A 10435-nucleotide genomic window follows, 5' to 3' on the forward strand; every position below is an offset into this window, starting at 1 on the left:
GGGGGGGCATACATGGCAAATCCCAAGTAAGAAAACATGATCTGCATACCTACATCAACAAGGGATGAGCATGTTCTACGTGCAGGCTCCGAGTTGGAATCAGCGTAGAATAAAAGACAGCTTCTGACTTCCCGTCTTGTTGGGGAGGCAAACACAGGATTTGTAGCTAGATCAACCTGGGTTCTAATCTGACCTCTGCCAGTTCCTGGCCACTATTCTCTCTGAACCTCAGGACCTCATCTGTGAAAAGGGTGCAAAGTATTATCTACCTTGTGGCTTAACAACCATTACAAGACAGGTGCTATCATCGTTGAGTCAACGCGGTCTACATAAGGGAGATGGATGTGGAAAGTCACCATGGGGAGGGTGACAGGATGGTGGTGTCTTGATAGGTTAATTCCTTAAAAAGGGCAACTACAAACGTCCAAAACCTTTGGGGAGGAATATAAATATTTAAATCCAAAGTGGAGGGGTTTTTTGCAGCTAAGAACAGCAAATACAGGGCATTACCTGAGTTCCTTGGGAATAGATATAGAGGACCCAGTGATTGGTGTGAAAGAAAGGGTTCCTCAAGGTCAAGGATGACAGAGTTAACCTAAAAGAGCTGCCTAGAGTCTGCCTCTCACCAGCAGGAGTGGCAGGCACTAGGCAGGGATGGCTGTTGGTGAATGCATCTTCAAGGCTGTCTTTAAAACAGAATGAGTTTGGGCCCAGCTTTTTTCAGCCCCTGAGTCCTTCCTACTTCAGGCTCTGGGGTAAGAGACCCCTTCCCTTTTGTAAGTGAGTAAGGTAAAGGGACGCTGGCTCAGGAAGGTCCCTGGGGATCCCAATGTAGTCCGTAGGATCCAGGGTCCTGTCTCCCATCTATATGCAAATAAGTTGCTCCAGCTCTAGACCTGCCTAAAGGAGTGGACATTAAAAATGTAAATGGGGATTGTCATTCATTGGGGGAAAAATGAGTCCCTTGCTAAATTTGGCATCAGCTGAGGAATCTTAGCAAAAATGAACTCGCTGCCTTGTTTGTGAGGGAGGCCTAATCCTTACTTTGCCCAAGAGGATTATTGGGTCTTAGAAAGAAGCTCACATGCACTTTTTTTAAGCTCGTGCCAAATGCATTTGTGTCCATAATATCCAAGATTCGTTCTGCTTTTTAGGGTATATAATAGACATTCCATGCTATTTCAATGTCTCCAAATATCAAACCTAAATGTTTCCAGCCTTTGCTATCACCCAAAGGGGGACTCAGCTTTTCCCAGTGGTTACTTTATATTCTTTAGGTGCACAATTTACATGGACATCAAGGTACCAAACTGCAGCCCATTTGTGGAAAAGTAATGGTTTACAGCTTACCGTAGACCTTTTCAAGGTGTTTGTGACTATAGTTCCATGGGCTGATTTTCTACTTACCCCTTCGTTTTTCCTTTCTCTTAGTTACTATAGGGTAGGTCATAAACGGTTGAATTCTTTTGTTCCTCATCCTATATGTTCCTGCTCACCCCAGCACTTTCCTGTCCTCTCCAAGGGAATTCTGGACCCACTGACATATACACCACAAAGTAGGACTGATAAAATCTATGTCCTCAGTTTAGCATGACATTCTCAAAACATTTAAAAACATTACAATTGGCACCTGTGCTGGCTGTACAACATACAAAGTATTTTTACCTAACAAATTTAATCTTTACAGCAACCTCATGAAGTGCTGTCCTCATTTCACAGAAAAAGAAACTGAAGCAAATGTAACTTAGATAACCTGCTCAAGATCACAAAGGAAGTGGTAAAGCTTGGACCCAACCTATTATAGGCTCAGAGTGTGCCCTTAACTGCCTTCTCCCACAATCGCATCACTTAAGTGCTTAGTTAGATACCTACAGGGCTGAAAGATCTCTGAAAACAGATTTGCCTTGTCCCAAGAAGAGCATAACAATTCTTCCAGTGTTGAATTCCTCAGGAGTGTTGATTTTTGGTGCTTTCTACTAGGAACTACCTCCCCTCACCCTCACCACCAGGGCTGCTTAATTTCCACCTGTAATTCCAAGTCCTGCCTCAACTCTGGGGCCCACCAGACTCTAAATGAGAAGGAATTTAAGAAACCTCCAAATAGTATGTCAGGAAATAGCTTCAAGACAAACTCTCAGGGCAGGGTACAGTGGCTGACACCTTAATCCCAGTGCTTTGGGAGGCCAAGGTGGGAGGATCACTTGAGGCCAGGCATTTGAGACCAGCCTGGGCAACACAGTGAGACCTCATCTCTTACAAAAAATAATAATAATAATAATTAGCTGGGTGTGGTGGCATGTGCCTGTGGTCCTAGCTACTCAGGAAGCTGAGGTGGGAGGATTGTTTGAGCCCAGGAGTTCGAGGTTGCGGTGAGATATGATTGCACCACCGCACCCCACTTGGGCAACAGAACAAGACCCTGTCTCTTACAAAAACAACAACAACAAAAACCTCTCAGCTAGTTTTGCTCTCGTCTTGAACCTTGAATCCCTATGCTATCCCCCAGTTCCCAGAGCCTGCCTGGTCTTCCAAGCTGGATGTGAAAACATGCCTTTGGTGCAAATTCTTTCCAGACTGGAGCCCGCCCTTGTTCATGTTGACTATCTTAAGAACAGATGGTATTGGGAACAGAATCTGAGCAGAAAGCAGGTAGGGAAGTGAGTAATCATTTTTATCTGACCAGGCAGAGCAGCCCCTTCCCCCGAATGGGCATTCACACAGGGAAGGGTGACCTCAGGGAGGAGGTTGGTAGGTCAGGGACAGCCAGGCCAGGCCAGGCCAGCCTATGGTAGGACATGCCCTGTGAGCAGTCCATCACCCACCACGTTCCCTCCCACTGCAACCCTGATATGTCAAGCCTGGGAAAGGTACAGAACCCACGACAAAGAGAAGGTACTGGACTGTGACCCCATTTCACAAATCCAGCTGCGGATCAATGGCCTCCGCCCCAGCCAGACCTGGCTCAGTAGGGGAGGCAGCCTCCTCTCACTATCACATTCCAGCTGCCAGTAGTGAGGAGGTAACCATGGGAACCAACACAAAGGGCTTAATGTTAGAGGGAAAGAGGCTGGAGGCGATGGTGAAGAGGCTGAGAGGGACTTCCAGTGACAGTCCTGCAATTCTCCTAACTTCAACCATGTGCGTCTATTGTGAGTCAGACTAAAAGACTGAAGTGGAGCTTTTGCACAGCAAAGCAGCCTGGCACAAGGCCTCAAGAGTGTCAGGGACAAGCAGACAGCTAAGATCCTTGTAGGTTCTTCTTCCAGTTTATTTTTTCCCCATCAGAGAGCAGAGTCCTAATACTTTCATTTCCCAGTCATTTTGCCCCGAAATAATATAGCTCATTTGGATGGACAGAATTGGTACACAGTGGCACTCCTTCTGATACAGGGCTGCAAGCAACACTTTGCTTAGGGGCTTCTTTCTGCACCATCTGGTTTCAGTCCAAAGGTCTCTGCATGCTGAGGGGCTTCTTCGATGGGTCTGGAAATAGACCAACGTGGCACCACTTGAGTGGTTGAGGAAACGGTCCAGAGATTCTGGCTGCCTAGCTAACCCCATACTGCAGTGGAGAGGCTCTGATGTCAGGACCAATAATCCAGAGTATCTTGCACAACACTCAGGACTTTGGGGGAGAAATTAAGTGAAAAGGCTCACATAGGAACAGGTACTAGGATCCATATTTATTTAACTACCTTTTCTCCTGAGCATCCACACATTACTTTAATGAATTGGTCAAGGTGACTTCGTCTTCATTAAATCAGTAGGATTTTCAACCTACCACTTGGAACTTATTTTTATTTAAAGTTTTAGCTCAAGGTTCTCCAGAATCTGGGAGCTGAGAAAATGCCAATGGAAACAGGAAATATGAAACATCCAGGATCAATGGTAGACTTTTCTTCTTACTGTAACAGTGCTCTGGGGCACATTTCTTACCTTGCTATTTTTTTTGGAGACCAAGAAAATATTGCATCTATGTCAATCCCTACGTAAACCTCACAAAGCATAGGTCAAATTCTAACAAGCAGCCATGATACTCCAATTTTTTGTTCACAAATAAATCGACTGACTTCCTAATCGGAGTCATTGAGGGTAAGGAGCGAAGGATAGTGTCAGAGTGGGCCACTTGACAGGTGAACTTGTGAGGGGCTGGGAAAAGAAAATACATGTTCGTTAGAGCCTTTCCAACAAGCATCCCACAAACCCCCAAAGGTGGTAGACCCATTAACCATTTAAGAACATATTCAAGGAGTCAACCATCCCCCACCACCAGTATTAATCTGCATGCAGCCATAAGCAGGGCACTAGTTAGTTCCACTTATTGGTATAAAACAATCATATCTAAAAGGGAAAGATAGTTGACACCTATTATGGACCTCATCCATTAATTAATCATATCTAAAAGGGAAAGATAGTTGACATCTATTATGGACCTCATCCAGGATTAAGACAGGATGGTATTGGGTCCTAACCCTGGCACCTCCATACCCTCAGCAAGTTATTTAACCTGTGACTTTGGTTTCCTCACCTTTAAAAAGGGATAGTAATAGTGCCTGCCTCATAGGAGTGTGAGGAAGGTAAAATCAGTCAACACAAAAAGTATTAGACAGTACTTGACTCCTAGGAAGTACTCAATAAATGTTAGGAATTAACACCTATCAGGTGCCAACCTAGTTATATTTACATATATTCTGTCACTTAATCCTTATAATGGCCTTAACCTAATAAATATTAATACCTCTCTTAAGGTATTATTATCACCATTTTGCAGATGAGGAAACAGTGGCTTAAAGGACTCTCCAAATTACTAGTGTAGCAGAGCTCAGATTTAAACGTAGGTCATTCTGCTTGCACAGTCTCTGACCTTTCCACTGTACTCAACTGCCTTTATATAAGAACATTTTGTTTTGCTATTTTAGTAAGGAATAACAAGGGAAGCCTTAATGAGAAACACCAATGTTTAAGAAAATAACATCAATTAAAAGGAACCAGGATTTTAAACCTCCACTGTAAGCAGGAGGCTTTTAAAACAAACAACAAAACACAAAAAAACAAACAAAAAGACTAGCCCGAGACAGACCTCTCTGCTCTGAGAAAAATTCCAAAAGAAATGTGTACACATTCACACTTGTGGCTGGAGTGTCTATGAACCCTCGAGGGTACAATGTCTTATTATTCATCATTGAATTCCCAGAGGCTAATGCGTTCTCAGTAAATGTTTGACAAATGTTTACTGAATGAATTAAACCAACCCAACAACAAAATGCCTCACTTGGAGTTGGCAAAATATATAACATCTTTCCCAAATGATTTGTTGAACTTAAATTAAATCATTGAAGCTTAATAGATTAAATAAACTATTATAAATTTACCACTCTGTCCAAAGCATTTTACTGAAAATTCAAGTTATATAATTTGTCCCTTTTTTAAAAAAGCATGACATTAATTTTGATAGATTGAGTTTTTTTTTTCCTACCTACATCTTTGGGAAGAGACTATAGTATGTTAACCTTTCACTTGGATTCCCAGAAGATGTGAGCCTCATCTGGGGGCTCAGCTTCGACAATCATCATTAAATCAGTCCACAGGGGGAAAAAAAAAAAAGGGAGTTTGCCTAGTCGGTAGTTCCTCTCTTTGGAATTTACTTCTGCTGGCAAAACCAAACCCCAGTAGTATTTTGATCACGTACACAAGAACTTCACATTTAAAATCCCCACAACCTTCAAAAATGACTCATCAAGGGCCAGGTGCAGTGGCTCACGCCTGTAATCCCATCACTTTGGGAGGCTGGGGTGGGCGGATCACGAGGTCAAGAGATTGAGACCATCCTGGCCAACATGGTAAAACCCCGTCTCTACTAAAAATACAAAAAAAAAGTTAGCAGGGTGTAGTGGCATGTGCCTGTAGTCCCAGCTACTTGGGAGGCTAAGGCAGGAGAATCACTCAAACCCGCAAGGTAAAGGTTGCAGTGAGCCAAGATTGCGCCACTGCACTCCAGCCTGGGCGACAGAGCAAGACTCTGTCTCGGAAAAAAAAAAAAAGACTTATCAAAATGGAGGTATGTATAGTAATAATGGTAAGGATACCAGTAAATATAAGATCCTTGATAATCTTAAATGATATGGCTTTCACAAAAGTGTAAATACTTTATCATCAACTCCAAAATCACATATTATATTTATCACAGTGCCTGGAAATAGTAGCTGACATTTATTGAGTTCTTACTAAGCTAAGTACCTTCAGTCATTAACTCAATCTTTGCAACAACCCTATGAAGATGTTCTATTATTGTCCAATGTCTTGCAGCTCAGAGGCATTTATCTTGTCCAGGGTAATATATGCCTAGAGGCAGATGTGGGATGTGTACTCTTGTCTAACTCTAGAACCTAAGTTTTTCTTCTAATTCAGGTAATGCTTTGCATACAATAAAATGTACAGGTCTTAGGTGTTCAGTTTGATGGGGGTGGATAATTGTGTATACCTATGAAACCATCATGAAAAACAAAACATAAAACATTTCCATCATTCCAGAAAATCCCTTCTTATCTCTTTCTAGTCAATCTCTACCCACTGGCAACCACTGACTTCTGTCACAGATTAATTTTGCCTGTTCTAGCACTTCATGAATAGAATTGCTTATTATTATTTTGTATCTGGCTTCTTTCAGTTAACACGCTCTTGAGACTCATCCAGGTTTTTGTATCAAGAGTTCATTCCCATTGATTGCTGAGTGGTATTCCACTGTATGGATGTGCCACTGTTTCTTTACCCGTTTTCCTGTTGATGGATGTAGGGTTGTTTCCAGGTATTGGTCATTATAAATAAGGTTACTATGAACATTCTGTACAAGTCATTTGTGGACATTTGTTTTCACCTATCTTGGGTAAATACCTAGGCGTGGAAATGTTGGGTCATAGGATGGTGTATGTTTAACTTTACAACAAACTTAATTTCTTATCCCCTGTACTCTACACCTTCAGAATGGCACTAGCTTATTAACATGTTTCATTTTGCCTCTTATAAGACGAGTTTCTGAGGGCAGGGAACCCATTGCCAGTTCCTGAGATGCCTCCCACACAGTAAATGATTGCTGAAAAAATGAATGACCATTGTTCATGCCCCTATTCCTTCTTTGGGTGTTACAACAGCATAAAAAAACTAGTTTCTGACATGCATGAAGAAATCTCACAAGCTAAAGGCTGTGAAATGTAGGCATTGCTCATTCAGGCAAGGTGAAGACTGCCCAGCCACCAGGTTCTATCTCCCAATCTTCTTTCTGACATGACCTTCCATAGAAAGTGAACCCCTCTCAGTGATCCTGAAGGAGGAAACAGTTCCTGTTCAAGTGATACTACAGAAGGGGAGGAAGGTGTCAAGGCAATTGAGGTCACACGGTGGTTAGAATTACAGGATACTTCTGTCAAATAGAAGGTCAGACAAAGCGGCAACCCATGAAATCCTGACCTTCTGGAAGTCACCAGCAAAACCTCAGCACTGCTGCACTCCAGGGAAACATCCTCGAATAGACCTTACAAGAATAACTGATTTTGGTCAAAGGGCTATATGGGTTCTGCATGCAAAGGGAAAGCAAGAATAAACACTGAAGAGACAGTAGAATGTTGATGTTTTGAAAATGTAACCAGATTTAACATATAAGACAGGATTCTAAAAATAACACTAGGTTAAAAGTGGAGAAAGCTCAGGCACACTCCTCACACACACCCTGCCCACCTTTTAGGCAAAACTTTTAATTCCCATGAATCAGTTCATTTACTTTAAAATCACAGAATTGATACTGTAATTCACCTATACCTTCCTAGAAAGCAGTTAAATCATTGATTTTCTATGCATAATAGAAAAGGATTGATAACTCCTAAGAATAATTTAACATATCTGTTACCAAAGAAAGACCTTTGTTTCACATAAATCAAAACAAGGCTTTACCTCCTACTGGGCTCAGGTACTTTTGGCAACCTTAATTTGCTTTGGTCCCAGGTCACAGAGGACCTGGTCCCAGGTCAAAATTGAGGAATTCTAAACAAATTTTAGAATTCCTCAATTTTGAGGTTCAGAGTGGTGACCTAGTCTTCCTTTATCCAGACAGTACTGCTCTGAAGCCATCCTAGGCAGATGGATGTTTATCCTTTTCTTAAAATCTCCAGGGAAGTGAATTCTCTACAACATCCCTTGGTAACCTTCTCCAGGGTTTTATCAAATGTATGGTGAGGTAGTTGTGATGCAGAAGCCAATAAACATATTAACTATATGAGCCAAGCTACAAGCACTGGAAACGGGTATGTGTTTGGGCACCTCGCCTTAATGGTAGAGAGATGTATTTACAAAATAGGCTGCACAAACAGAAACCATTTGCCAGGAACAGATGTAGGAAGTTGATTCAAGAGAAATTGCCACAATAAATTCTGTTCCAACTCATGGGCAATGTGAATAAGTTATTGTTGGTTATAACATTTTTTTAAGTAAGTTTATTTCCTTGTCAATTCCTAGCTTTAGTTCCTAAATCAGGATTGTTAACAATGGAGGGAAAAAAAAAAGTCCATAGCTGAAAAGTTTTCAAATGACTAGGATTCTGTGAAAAACTAGGTCTTAGCAAACAAAACATACATGTTGTTATAACAGTTTACTTCTTTCTCTGTATATTACACCTTTTCTGCAACGATTGTGTAATTTTTTATAATTGGAAAAAAAGATAACCATCAAAATAAATGTAAAATGTAAACCAACTTCTGGTGAAATTATTTGGGGGAAAGATGTAGCCATATATCTGACCAGGGTGCTTTTAACTGGAAATGGACATTTAACTAGGCTTTAAAACAACTAATTAAAAACAGAAAACGCACAGAACTCTCTCTAAAAGCCTCTGTGCTAGGACTTCCTGTTGAACCCCCGATATCACAGCAATCTCTCCATGGAGATGACCCGCATGCAGGGCACCCATTTGCTCCCAGTGCAGAAGCTCCCGTGCACACAGTGTGCCACAATAACACTACTATTTAAAGGGAGAGGGGAAAAAGGTAATGCCAAAATACATCTTAGAGGAAGAGAAAATATCCCACCCCAGAGCGTGCTCCAGGTGTTGAAATTTTGTAACCACTCCCCTGTCCCACCAGCAAAAGTTTTATTCCTCTGGCAATTCGGAGTAAAGCCGGCGTCAGGTATAATTTCATTTTCATGATTTAAGTGTTGCTGCAGGACAAGGAACACACTATTTAAGTAACTGTCTTAAGATCTGGAGCAAGTAGGGGTTGGGGGTAGGCGTGCCCCTCAACGCACTTCAGGAACCTTTCCTATAGAAACAAATCCAGTAAAATTAAGAAAGGCAAGGCGTTCTCAACACAGCAGGGGCCCTGGTGGGAAGCAATTTATCAAAATTAAAATATTTCACAGATCATTTCTTCCGAAAAGTTTTCATGCTGTCAATAATCAACAATTATTTTCCTCTTGGAGTGGCAGCTACTGCCTCTCTAATAAAAAGTCAAGGCCCAGGAGTGTCAGGAGACCCTCGGAGCACGCCACCTGCCCCCATCAGCCGGGGTGCTGGCCGTGAAAGCCCCTGGGAGCCTTCCTCGAGACAGGGCTTTCCAGAGTCGCCGCAGAGCCCGAAATAGACGCGCTCCAGAAAGCAGCCGGCCGGCCCCCGCCTCCCACTCCGTGCCCCGCCGCCCTCCGCACTCACCATCGCCACTCGCCTCGCGGCCGCCGCCCCAGGACTGCTCGGGGCTCCAGGCCGACGCCAAGTTCAAACCTCGCCGCCGCTCCAAGGAGGCGGCGCCGGGCATCGCCGGCGGGGCCCAAGGCGCTCAACAATGGGCGGCCCAGCAGCGCCCCGCGCCACCGCGCCCCTGCTATGGCTGCACGGCGGGCTCGGGGAGCGCGGCTGGAGGACGCTGATCCCGCGCGGGGCGCCGAGGATGCGGGGCGCTCACACACCTCGCGTCCCTCCCGAGCCCGCGCAGTCCACCCGGCGCCCGCCGCTCCCGAAGAGCCGCGCTGGCTCGGCGCTGGCTCGGCGCTTGCTCGCCACCAGGTAATCCCACAGGAAGCCTCCCGGATTGGCCCGGGAGCTCAGGACCGGATTTGCATTTCAATGGCAAAGAAGGCTCCCTAAGGTTTGAAAACGGATTCTGGGGTGGAAGCGTCGCGCTCCACTCGCCCCTCCGCGGTCCTCGGGTCCTTGCGGTATTAAGGGGACCGAAGCACACACGCTCAGTCCCTCTGCCCATTCAATCAGAAAGGTGCCTTAATTACCCTCCCCCCACTGTAAAATGCAGAGGAATCCAAAAGCAAAATATCAACTTTAAGAAGCCCGCGCTTGCTTTTCAGAGGCTATATAGTTAGTAATTGATCAAATGAAGCATGAATGAAGCAAGGTAAAAAGTTCACAGCTTAAAAAAAAAAAAAAAAAAAAAAAAAAAAA

At 43.7% G+C, this 10435-nt stretch overlaps 1 protein-coding gene across 5 annotated transcripts in view; it reads right to left on the bottom strand.

Moving 5' to 3' along the window:
- Nucleotides 1-10435, bottom strand: part of SHROOM3 (shroom family member 3) — a 214262-nt gene that overhangs the window by 88548 nt on the left and 115279 nt on the right. The window contains exon 1 of one of the 5 annotated variants that reach the window (XM_017876547.1): nucleotides 9695-10329. The exons of the other annotated variants lie outside the window; for them this stretch is intronic. The gene's annotated coding sequence lies outside the window, so the exon portion shown is untranslated. Of the gene's footprint in view, nucleotides 1-9694; nucleotides 10330-10435 lie in introns of those variants that run through there. 5 annotated transcript variants of the gene reach the window in all.

The sequence above is a fragment of the Rhinopithecus bieti genome, unplaced genomic scaffold, assembly GCF_001698545.2.
Source record: "Rhinopithecus bieti isolate Rb0 unplaced genomic scaffold, ASM169854v2 scaffold_8675, whole genome shotgun sequence".
NCBI lineage: Eukaryota > Metazoa > Chordata > Mammalia > Primates > Cercopithecidae > Rhinopithecus > Rhinopithecus bieti.